The following is an 11878-nucleotide window of genomic DNA, read 5'->3' as shown; positions in this document are numbered from 1 at the left end:
TAATGAAAGTTTATAAAGAACTTGGATTTCCATTGTTGCACATTTTCCTCCCTGTCCTCTCTCCTCCCCAGTTTGCTTTTTTCTTTGGAAAAACAATTTTTTCTTTCATTATTATACAGTCGTTCTTCCCCCCCCTCCCCTGACTGCTTCATGATGCAACTATTATTCTGGACTCTTGTTATGCCAATAATGCCTAATCATATGTTCCTTTTACACAGTTCTCTCCCTTGTCTGTTTCAATGCCATGTATATTATTTATCCCCTCTGTTCTTAGTTTCCCCCCAACTTTCATATGTACTGTTTTATAACAGTGGAATTATAGTATTTTTCCTTTTGTGACTGAGATATTTAACTCAGCATAATATCCTCCTGGGTCACCCATTTTGTATAATATTTCATGAGTTCCTTATTTTCAATGCTGCATAGTATTCCATTGTGTGAATATCAGAGCCTCTCTATCCATTTGTTTGTTGATGCGCACTTGTGTGTTTTCCATCTCTTTGCTATTGTGAACAAAGCAGCAATAAACATGGGTGTGCATATATCTGCTTGGTGGGGGTTCTGATTTCTTTAGGGTATATTCCCAGTAGTGGAATTACTGGGTCAAATGGTATTTCTATTTGGAACATTTTGAGAAAGTGCCATACTGCCTATAGAGTGACTATAGAGTGGTTGCACCAATTGACACTCTCACCAACAGTGAATAAGGGTTCCGTCACTCCACAATCTCACCAACATTTGTTGCTTGCAGCTCTGTTAAAGTTTGCTATTGTTACTGGGGTGAGATGATATAGTGGTTTTGATTTGCATCTCTCTTAGAGCTAGGGATATTGAACATTTCTTCATTTGTTTGTTGGCCATCTGAATGTTTTCTTTGTTGAAGTGTCTGTTCATGTCCTGTTTCCATTTTTTCAATTGGGTTGTTTACCTTTATCTTGTTGTGGCATTTGACTATTCTATAAATTCTAGATATAAGTCCCTTGTCAGACATGTGATTACCAAATATTTTTTTCCCAGTCTGTGGCTTTCCTTTTTACCCTGTTGGAGAAGGTTTTGAATGTGTATAGGGATTTGATTCTTAGAAGGTCCCGTTCATCTCTTTGATCCTTTCCTGTTTTTAGGTTTTTCAGGATGCTTGGAAGACTGTTCATGTTGTAGATTAATGCTTCTAGGGTTCTTCCAAGCTTTTTTCTTTCTTTTTTTTTTTAAATTTAGGTTGTTTACCAAGCTTTTTTCTAATGAAGTTTATAGTCCTTGGTTTTTGTTCTAGGTCCTTGATCCACTTTGAGTTGGTTTTTATGTAGTGTGAGGTGTGGGTCTTGGTTTTTTCTGCTGATGTTTTCCCAATTTTGTGAACACAATTTGTTAAAAAGGCTGTCATTTCCCCATTTAACTGATTTCATCTCTTTGTCAAAAATCAGTTGACCATAGATAGATGGGCTGATTTCTGGGTTCTCAAGTCTATTCATCATTGATCTATGTGTCTGTCATTGTCCCAGTACCTTGCTGTCTTGACCACCACGGCAGTGTAGTAGGATTTGAAATCAGGGAGTGAGATGCCTCCTATTTATGGATTGAAGCTCACCATCAAGATAACGAAGTCTCAGGACTGGGCTGATTGACCACATCATGATAGATGTTGAAGAGATTGAGATTGTTGACAGCTTCAGTTTCCTTGGCTCTAGAATCAACACTCTTGGTACCAGCAGCCAGGAAATTAAAATACAAATTGCACTGGGAAAGTCTGCTGTCAGAGACCTCTCCAAAGTACTGGGGAGCAACGATGTCAGTCTGGAGACTAAGGTGTGCCTGATCCAGGTCATAGTCTTGCAATTACTTGCTATGCATCAGAGAGCTGGACAATGACTAGGGATGATAAAAGGAGAGTTGATGCCTTTGAGCTGCGGTGCTGGAGAAGAGTATTGAATAAATCATGGACTGCTAGGCAGGCTGCTCCTTGGAGGCAAGGATTCTGAAGCTTTGTCTGACACACTTTGGACATGTTGCAAGACGTCACCAGTCGTTGGAGACGGACGTCATGCTTGAGAGGGTGGAGCGACAGCACAAGAGAGGAGGACCCTTGATAAAATGGATTGATTTGGTCACTGGGGTAATGGGAGTAGGTGTGTCAGAGACAATAAGGTTGGCACAGGATAGAGCAGGGCTTAGGGCTGTTGTATATAGGGTCATTATGAGTTGCAGGCAACTCGATGGCACATAACAACAATAATACACAAATAATTTGTCTTTTAAATAGACGTGTTATATCAAGATCCTGGATTATACCAATGTTACCAGTTTGTATGACATACCCAGTGCATTTTATTCAAATAAACCTGCAAATTATGAATTTTCAAATAGCCAATTGCTGAAAGTGATGCTAATTGATTCATAATCCACTCATTAAGATGCCCTTACATTTTATATTTGATTTAATTAATGTTTCTTCAAAATAACAAAACAAAATAGAATATTTTTCTTTTTTGTGGTTAGAAAATAGAATTAGTAGATAAAAACTTTGAATAATACTGTTTCTCTGCATAAAATATTTTATTTTCATGATATTGAACTAAGAATTGTAATCATTTAAGATAAACCGGGCTCTGTATATTTAAATGTACACTTGTAATCTTTTAATCATTATACACTGAATACCATAGTTGTATATGCTTACAGGTATAACTACTGAATTAATCTTATTAGGCTATAAATGTGTGTTAGTATAAAATATAGCAGCAATTTAAAAATATTAATTACAAAAAAATATTAATTACATAGTAAATGTACTTTAAATGTAAATGTACTTGTATTAGTACTACATTAAAAATGTCAAATCTTAAATTCATTGATTTTTTTTTCCAGTTAAGTATGGTATCAATTAAACATTAAGAACACCCTTCCCCCACATATTGGTGATACCCTAAATGCACCATAAGTATTTTGAACTAAAATTTACCCTTAACCTTGCTTCTTTATCCTATCTCTTGATAGGCAGATTGAGAGATAATACCAAGACAGATAGGTTTGTAGGTATGTATGTATGTAGGTAGATAGATATATAAGTAGATAGAACCAGAGCTGGGATAAAATGTAAAATAAATTTCCTTATTCAAAACAATAAAGTTGAACTCATGCCTCACCACATATATGAAAATTATCTCAAAATGAATCAATAAGATATTTAAAAAACTGTTATACTCTTAGGAGAAAATAGAAGAGTAAAACTCCAAGACCTTAATAGTGGATTCTTAGATATGACATCAAAACATCCAAAGTACAACAATGAAACTAAAGAGACATTGGCCTTCATGAAAATTTAAAACTTTGGCACATCAAAGAACTTTGTCAACAAAGAAGTAATCTACAGAATGGGAGAAAATACTATACTTCAGAACCATAGATAAGGCTTTAATATCTAGAATATATAATAACAGTAATATTAAGAAGAAGCCTCGTACAACTCAAAACCAAAACTTGTTTTAAAAAAGGCAAAGGACTTGAAAGATATTCTTTCAAAGAAGATAGATCAATGGCCCATAAATACTCTAAAAGATACACTTTAAAATTTGCTGCTGTTGAGTCAATTTTTACTCCTGGAAACACTCCATAACCAATGGGAAGGCTCTTTTGTGAAAAACAATGTATTCAAACTTTCTAAAGAAATCAAAATAATCTAAAAAAATCTTCATGGGAGGAGATTGACCAGTCTTTTCCTGTAGAGCCACGGGTGGGTTGGAACTGTTGATCCTTTGGTTAGCAGCCCAACACTTAACCCGACACCACCAACACTTTTTTTTTTTCTTAATCATTGAGAATGTAAATAAAAATCACAATTAAATACCCTTTAAACCCACTGTTGTTGTGTCCCATCAGGCCAGTACTGATTCATGGCCGATGATCCAGAAGGTTTTCAGAAGCTGAAAATCACATGCTCCTCCTTCTCCTGTGGAAACGGGTGGATTTGAACAATATGTTTTCAGGTTGGCAGTGCAATTCTTTACCTTTAGCAGCCAGACATCCCTTGAAACCAACTAGGATGGCTATTACAAGAAAAGAAGGGTGCAAAAGTGAACTCTCTCTTGGGGTTGGAAGAAATGATACAAATACTTGGTGTTTTCTAACCATCGACTGGTTATGCTGGTGGTGCTGCTTTTAAATCCATTCTGATTTATGGCAATTTCATAAGACTGATCTAGGTCATGGTCTTTACAATTACTTATTATGCATCAGGGAGCTATACAACGACCAAAGATGACAGAGGAATTGATGCCTTTGCGATGTGGTTCTGGAGAAAAGTATCGAACATACATACCATGGACTGCTAAGAGAACAAACACTTCTGTCCTGGAGATGGTGAAACTGTTGGATAGAAAAAAAAAAAAAAGTAGGGAGGGAGAGGGAGCTAGAACTGGTCCCAAGAAAAAACAGGCCTTTATTAAGTGCTCTGGGAGGGATGCCAGGTGCTCCTCTGAAGAGAGGATCAGAGTGGCCTTAAGCAGGCAGACAAAAGCAGTTTCCTTTTATAGGGGCTGTTGATGGTCAGTCTCCTCCCTTTCAATTAACGGCCTCTGAAAACCCACTGGAGGATCAGCTAGGGTTTGTTTCTGACTCCATGGTACACACCACCACAAGGAGGTTTAGAGGGGATGGGAGTTTGCTCAGGAATCTGGGGACAGACGTCCTGTCAATGTGTGATCAGGCCCAGGGCCTTATCAGGATCCTGTCATCTAGTCATTTTATCATGATATGGACATTATTAGGTTTCCTCAAGGAATGGTCAGGCCTGAGGGGACCTGGGACAGTCTTCCTCCAAAAACCAGGCTGCTCCCTGGAGGTAAGGATTTCAAGCTCTGTCTCACATGCTTTGGGTACGTGGCCAGGTGGGGCTAGTCCTTGGAGAAGCTTAGTGGGTTTTAGAGCTTGGAAACATCATGGAAGGGAATAGTGTAAGTCCCTACAGACTATGCTACCAGAGTTCCTATATAAATCTATACAGAGAGAGCTGGACAATGACTAAGGATGACAAAAGAAGAATCGATGCATTGTTGTTGTTGTGTGCCATTGAGTCAAAACCAGCCCAAAGCTGACCCTCCACTAGGTTTTTAGAGGCTGTAATTGCATGGGAGGAGGTTGTTCATTTCCCCCTAGTGAACAACTGTTGTTGTTGTTAAGTGCCATCGAGTCGTTGGCGACTCATAGCGACCCTATGAATGGAAGTTCTTGACAGTTGCGCGACTTTCATCCTTTCTCCATGTTCGTAGGGTTTCACCGAGGCAAGCTATTTATGGAAGTGGATGCCACTAGGTGGGTTCAAATCGCCTGCTTTTGGGTTGGCAGCACAACTCCATATTACTAAGCCACCAGAGCTCCCTCAACCCCCACTAGCTTTTCCAAAGGGCTGCTTAGTTGGGTTTGCAGATATATTGATCTCTTCAAGACCATCATGAGGCTAGAACTGGCACCTTAATGTAGTGTGTGCAACCCTAACAAATTGATTTGATTGAATCTTACGTCTAAAGAAATCTCGAGATGGTTTTAGATGTTTTATTAAGTATCTGGTGCAATCCTATAAAACGGATTTGATTGATCTTTATATTAAAAAATTTTGAGATGGGTTTGGATGTTTTATTAAGTATCTTATCGCTGGACCAGCTATTCTTTGCCTTTAAATTCCTTTCCAGTTCTTTTGAAAAAGAACTGACAATAAACTCATTCATTCCCCTATCCATAGTCGCTGAATCAGAACTGACTATATGGCTGGTTTCCAAGGCTGTAAGTCTCATGGGAGGTGATTTCCCACCTTCCTTCCTTCCTCAGAGCGCTTGGTGGATTCAAACAGCCAGGAAGTCACCGCCTTTGAGCTAAAGCACAACTCCAATGTGGACAACACCACCAGAATTCTCTCCACCAATGGACTAGTTAATAAGTCCATCCATCTCCGAAGAACTCCCTGGAAATGAAAACGGGCATTCACATCTTCATTTTTATATAGAATGTGGACATTTGCAAAAAGAAAGAGGAATCTTACAGAATACACCCATCAGAGATGACGTCCATCACACAGGTGTACTGCAAATTTTCTCTTCAGAGGAGAAAAATTCAGGTACAATTTTGAAAGTGTGAGTGGATATAAGAAATACTCCGCTTGAAGAAAAATTAGGTCAGTGATTTTGATTTGGATTTAGTCAGAGGTCAATCCAGTTTCGCCCAACATTGTCACTACCCCAAACAGGTTTTCTTGGAAGGAAAGAAAAGCTTATTATTACTAGGTACAGAGTGCAGGAAACTTTTTCCCGCTGGAGCAGCAGACTCTAGAGTGCTTAACGAGTCGGCTCTCAAGCAATGAAATGCCAAAACAAGTCATGTCTATTACATTTGAGGATACTTCTGTACATTGATTTGGGATGGTGGATCTGCAAGTGGTCTTATGGGACCTACCAGGGACAGCAAAATGTGGAGGAAACAACTAGTGTGAAAAGCAAAACCACCTTTAACTTGCTCAAGATAAAATTAGTAAGAGTCACAGCTGGGTACCTCCCGTTCAGTTGAATTCCTTTTTTTTCTTGATGTGCATATTCTTTGCACAGATTGATGGTATATTAAAATCTTAAATTTTTCTCCTGCGCTGGTCGAGAACCCACCCGGAATTCTTGTTGCATGTAATTCCTGAAAGTACTGTTTTGCACATTAAATTCCGAGGAGGTATTTTTTGGCACAGGTTCACTAAATAGGAATAATGACCTGTCCTCAAGATAGTCAACGAAGTTGAACTTTCTGAAGATTTATTCTTTAAACGAAATGAAATTTAAATCCAAATGAATGTTACGGTTTCAAAGATAGGTTTAGGCTATGTTGACCATCTCATCTAAGCATTTGTGAGATATACTCTGCAAATTGGTACTACAGAATTACAAACAAAGCAGGTGGTTGTTGTGTGCCTTCAAGTTGAAACCAACTCTTAACTGATCCTCCAATGGGTTTTCAGAGGCAGTAAATCGCACAAGAGGGGATTGCCTATCTTTCTTCTGAGAAGCACCTGATGAGTTTGAACTAGATCCTCTGGGTTCTTTGGGCAACTCTTTATCCACTAGGTCACTATTTAAAAAAAGAAAAAAGCATATGTGCCTCAGTGATTCCATTACTGGGAATATACCCCAAAGAAATCAGAGCTGTGACACAAACAGGTGCATGAAAATACTGTTTATTGCAGCATTATTCATAATAGCAAAGAGAAGCTGCTCAAGTGCCCATCAACAAATGAATGGATAGAGAAACTGTGGTACATCCACACAATGGAATATTATGAAGCACTGCAAAACAACAAACATGTAAAACACTACACAACATGAATGAGTTTAGAAGACATAATGCTAAGTGAAGTATCTGTCACAAAAGGACAAATACTGCATAAGACTACTGGTTTAACAATAGGATGAATATGATGGGGAGGGGAAAGGAGAACAGGAAAACAAGGAATAGATGCACTTAAATAGGTAAAGGGAAGGACAATTGGAAAGAAACTGATGATTAAGTATTATGATAATCAGCAATCTGGAACAGGACTAGCATCACAAAATGAATTGGGGAAGAGGTGGGGAGGGATATGTGTGTATGTAAGAATGAACGAAAACCTATACCTTTGTAAACTTTCACTAAAATCACCACCACCACAGCAGAAGCATGAGGTCTCTAAAGACTGATGGTGTGAAATCACCTGTTATCATGAAAGAATGGCCGGGAAAACGATTTTCTTAAAAATTACAACCAAGAAACACCACCAACAAAAATGGAGCAAAAGAGATTTGTTGCATGAGAAGAATTCAAGTGCCAAGAATGAACCTGGTTAACTGCATAGCAGTTTGATCATGGATGCACTGTTTTACATAGCAAGCTATGAGAAATCAGCTACCCAGAAATAAAAACCTTAAGTCACTAAGACAATTAGGACTCTGTGATTATGAGAAAAATGCTGCAAAAGGAAAAAAGTACAATACACATTGTGAAATAGAATATTAAAGACTAAAATGAACCCTTGAATGATTTGCTCAACATATAGATTGAATCGCTGAAAATTGTTAATGTTTTCTTGCTAATCCAAAGGTTAACAATTTGAGTTCACCCAGAAGCATTTTGGCAGAAAGGTCTGGTGATCAACTTCTGAAGAAACAGCCATTGAAATCTGTATGGAGCATAGTTCTACTGTGATCCACGTGGGATCACCAGGAGTCAGAGTTGACTGGAAGGCAACCAGTGTTACGTTGTTTAGTTTGCATTCTGAATTGTTACTTGGACTCATTATGTTTAGATGGGAGTTTTAGTGTTATGAAAATGAACGCTTATTCTTGCCATGTAATCCAAGAGGAAAATGGGCTTTTTGCTATAGACCTTGACTAATGCATACACTGTGTAAACCATGGGGCCCCTTTTTACTGTTAAGGTCTGCACTTAAACCCCTCACAGTTATTGCTCAGGAGCAGCTATTGACAGCACTTCTAAATGTTTAGGAGTGACGACATTAGAGATCACTATGGTTAGTACGCTTTTCCTAGATTCAGATCTTCTATACAACATTGCCTTGAAGAGAAGTCTTTGGAATCAGAAACAGCTCTTTCTTTCTAACCATGTCTGGCTGCTAATAGAAAGGTTCTCAGTTCAAATCTACTAGCCCCTCCATAGAAGAAAGATGGACAAACTTCTCCCATAGATACTGCATAGTGCCAATGTTGTAAAATGGGACTGACATTGGGGTTTGGGGGAGACTGAGAAAGATGGGATAAAAAATGTATACTACATCGAAACAGATGAGGGAGAGAACTGTTCAAAAGGGATATATGATTAGGTATTATTGTCATGACAGGAGTCCAGAACGAAGGCTGCAGAGTGGAGTGGACTTAGGGGGAGGGATTGTATAATAATGAAATAAATTTTCTTTTACTTTTCAAAGAGAAGAGCAAACTGGGGGAGGGGGGCAGGGAGAAAAGTGCAACAATGAATGAATGGAAATCCAAAGTCTCTGTAAACTTTCATTAAAATTAATAATAAGAATATAAAACAAAACAAAAACTTGATGGAGGGTTGATATGAGTTGTAATTGTCTTGATGGTAGTGTGTTTGATTTTGGCTCAGTGAAAGGTAAAGTCCTCTGGCCAGGAGACTGAACTGTTGTCGAGTGTTCGGTGAAGGTGTGGGGGAAACGGCTTGGCTTTCTTCCAGAAGAGCTTCTTTGTCTCTATAGGAAAGGTTCAGCCTGCTGTTCCTCCCTTGATGTTGGTATTGGATGCTGTCAGAAGCAGTTAAGCAGCTCTTTCTCCTGCAGTGCCACTGGGTGGGTTTGAACCATCAACCTTTAACAGCTGAGCACTTTAAATGAGCTCTTTTGCCGCCTGAGACTTTTACGTATACTGGAGGTTTCCTTTAACTCCGGAGATCTCACAGCAGGCCACAGCCCCAAGAACAGGATGAAAAGGTCTCCTTTGGAAACAAACAAACAAACACACAACAAACTTTTGGAGAGAATGAACAATGATCTGTGTGCTGGGCTTGGTCAGAAAGAACAAAACTCTCAAAGTTCTTTGCCTCCTGTGACTCCTTTATAGTGTCCACATTGACAGAAGAGGCTGAGTTTTGTGGCTTTAGCTCTGAAGTCCAGAGGTCATTAGTCTGATTCAGAAAGAGCCCTGAGTCCTGGTGGCTGTATGTATGTACGTATGTAGAGGCCCTGCTAGCACAGTGGTTAGAGGTATCAACTATTAACCAAAAGATGGTGGCTTGACCTCCCCAGCTACTCCATGGGGGAAAGATGGCGCCGTCTGATTCCGTGAGAATGACAGACTTGACGACCCTATTGGAAGCTTGACTCCATTCTATAGGAGCTCTACGAGTTGGGAATCCACTCAGCTGCAGTGGGTTTTCGGTTTTGGGCATTCTGACAAGACTGGTGGCAGCTGTGCCCTGTTTTCCCAACATCCACAACTGTACTGCATTGTTAGAATCCCAGCTGCAGTGGGCCTGTCTTTCAACTTTACAGCCAGCCACAGCTGCTAGAGTAGCCTGCTGGCCTCCGCGTGGTTTGGAAGTCGTCTCCAGCCGATCTGAAACGCTGCTGGGAAGACTGTGCCAGATGACACCTTTGAGCGTGCTTGAGAAAGCAAATGTCACATCTGGAAGCTCCCAGGCTTGCAGCTGGGGTAGAAGCCAATGGCCCGGCTTCATTCCACATATATTTCCCAAGTGCCTGCTGTGAGTAAGGGGCTGTGGCTTCGGTTCTTTTCTTTGACTCTCATACTGCCTTGCAGGCTACCTGGTGCCCCATCTCGATTTCATCGCCCTTCTGTCAATTGCAGCGTCACTAGTGAGGCTTCCTCACCACCCATCTGTCAATCTGTTGTACTGTGGTGGCTTGTGTGGTGCTTAGAGGCTGAAAGCTCTGCCACGAGTGTTTCAAGTATCAGCAGTGTCACAGCACTTCCAGCCCAAGACGAAGTAGGAAGAAAAGGCTGGCAATCCACTTCTGAAAATTAGCCAAGGAAAACCTGTGGGTTACAGTGGTTTCAAGTATGTCAAGGATCATGAGGACAGTACAAGATGGAACAAGATTTCGTTCTGTGGCACTTAAGGTTGCCACCAGCTGGACCATCTTTAAAGCAACTAACAACAAAAAGTCAAAACTCCAGGCACTTTTCAATCCAAGATTTTCCACCGATGCAGAACGTTACCCTCAAAACTAAACCCAGCCCACTGCCTTCCAGACAATTCCAATTAACACCAATTCTATGGGACAAAGATGAAGTCTCCCGTAGAGTTTCCAAGCCTTGACAGAAGCATGTTGCTATAATGCCTTCTCTCTTGGAGCAGCTGGTGAGTTTGAACTGCCGACCCCTTTGTTAGAAGTCAATGCTTAGCCTGTTGAACCACCAGGGCACATTAGAAATACTTGAGCTGCTAAAATATGAAGACAGTAGAATTAATGTTCAATGTGGTTCAGTAATAAGTACTAAGGGAGTAGCATGGGAGACCTGAGTTCTAGGCCTGGATCTGCTGCTTGGACTTAGCCTTTTAGTGGTCTCAATCTTTTCATTAGTTAAATAGGTAGAGTGGAATGGGTGATATGTATGGGCCTTACAGCCTTTTTGTTTTAAAAAAAAATATTGTGATTTGAGTGAAATCTTACAAAGCCAATTGGCTTTCCATTCAACCATTCATACACATTTTGGTTTAACAACATTTGTTACAAAACTCAAAGTGTAATCACTTTCTTTTCACTTTCCCCTCATTCCCATTAATCCTTCTATCCTACTCCTCCCACCTTCAGGGCTTTATTCTTGAGCTAATGCTGCCCTTTTAAACCTTATGTTGTTGTTGTGTACCATAGAATCGGAACCAATCCACAGCTGACCCTCCGCAGAGTTTCAGAGGCAGTTAGTTAATCACACCGGAGGAGACTGTCCATCTTACCACAGAGCAGCTGGTGTCCTCGAACTGTGTGCCTTCAGCATTGCAGCACAGCTTCTTGCCACTAGGCCACCAGAGCTTTTAGCCTTATGTGTTTGGTTATTCTGTGGAGTGAGTGCCTCTCTGGTGATGCTGATCACCTTCTAGATCTGTCTATTATTGTTTGGTTAGAAATTGAGTCACTGAAGTGAGATTTCAGGTTTGAAGGGTGACTAAGGGCTGCGGTCTTGAGGGTCCCACCCATCTTTACTGGACCAGTAAGCCTGGCCTTTGTACAAAATGTTTTTGAGTTTTGGTGGACCACTTTTCCCGACACTGTTGAGGATCTTCTGTGATCACTTTGAGCGTGGTCAGTAGCGGTAGTCTGGCATTATCTAGTTCTCCTGGTCTCAGAGTCATACAAATGGAGGATCACATGGTCATCAGT

This window comes from Elephantulus edwardii, unplaced genomic scaffold, assembly GCF_000299155.1.
Source record: "Elephantulus edwardii isolate Elephantulus edwardi_28Jun2011 unplaced genomic scaffold, EleEdw1.0 scaffold00016, whole genome shotgun sequence".
NCBI classification, from domain to species: domain Eukaryota; kingdom Metazoa; phylum Chordata; class Mammalia; order Macroscelidea; family Macroscelididae; genus Elephantulus; species Elephantulus edwardii.
Note: the sequence above shows the minus strand (reverse complement) of the source record.